Below are 1,356 nucleotides of genomic sequence, written 5' to 3' on the forward strand. Positions count from 1 at the left end.
AGAGACAGAGAGACAGAAAACAAGAAAATATTACACACACACACACACACACACACACCCAGGGGAGATAGCCACACTGCAGTCCTGTCTCTTCCATTCTCCTCAAGATTTCGGGCACGCATGCATACATGTCCAGTGTGAGTTTCAAGTCACTGAGTCCGGGACTTAAACTGTGGTTGGCCATGTGGAAGTGCAGTGACATAACCATTATGTTATCTGCTGGTCTCAAGTTAGTGGTGGCTCTTGGCTGTATCACCTCTCCAGGGTCTGAACTCCCATAAGGAGGCTGAAAATCACGCTAGCCTGCCAGCCTCCAGACCAGAGTTCCCAGCCTCTGAAAATGTTTTAAAAATGACTCAGAAACTATTAATTTCTTGCTCTTATTTTATGAATACTCATAAGGAGTCAATGAAGCATCTGGAAACTTGAGTTATTTCCTCAGGTTTTACCAAGTTAGAAATAAGATTTTGGGGGACCAGCATAATGTTGATGAACTCCCATGTAGTCAACCGCAGTTTGAGTCCTGGACCCTGTGGCTTAAACTCATGCTGGGCGCATGTGTGTGCATGCCCAAGATCCTGAGAGAAGAATGGAGGAGAAGGGATTGCAGTGTGGCCATCCCCCCCAAGGGGTGATACCTCGCTTTCTGTCTTTCTGTCTCTCTCTGTCTTCCTGGTAAGCGCATGCACTCTATAGAAAAAAAAAAAAAAAAAAAAAGAATAAAAAAAACAACTCTCCAACCAAAAAAAATAAATAAATAATAAGATTTCGGGTGAAGAGAACCGAGGCTAGAGAAAGTCACACAGCAGGCTTTGGTGGCTTTGGTTTGTTAATTTCATGTGAATTCTCTACTGGTTCATAAAGCTGCAAAAATGACTCACTAATTTTAGAATGAAGTATTGATTCCTTTGTCCTTTTTCTCCTCCTGAGTCAGATTTCCTTTCACTTCCATAGTAGGGAAGGGAAGAAATGAACTACCAAAACTGAATACTGAAATGATGAAGAAAAAAACAAAGCCTGCAAGCCAAGAAACCTAAAGTACACTAGTTTCAAATTTGATCTGATTATAATAGTAAGATTAATTTTCGTAGAACAAAGTTATTCTCCTTGTTTCCTGGAAACCACCTGAATAGTAGTTACATATCCTCAATGATCAAGGATCCCCCCAATCAAATATAACTTCTGGGTTTTAGCAAGATAGAATCATAAACTCAAATGCTTACATACAGGCCTCTGAGTTATATTAGAGAGTAGAGTGGGTCCGGAGTAAGAGACAATGAGTATTTTCCTGGAGTATAGAGCACACACCCTGGTGAGGCCTGTCTGGCTATACTGCTCCAGCAGTGTATATATTCC

Source organism: Tupaia chinensis, unplaced genomic scaffold (assembly GCF_000334495.1).
Source record: "Tupaia chinensis unplaced genomic scaffold, TupChi_1.0 Scaffold000423_1, whole genome shotgun sequence".
Classification (NCBI taxonomy): domain Eukaryota; kingdom Metazoa; phylum Chordata; class Mammalia; order Scandentia; family Tupaiidae; genus Tupaia; species Tupaia belangeri.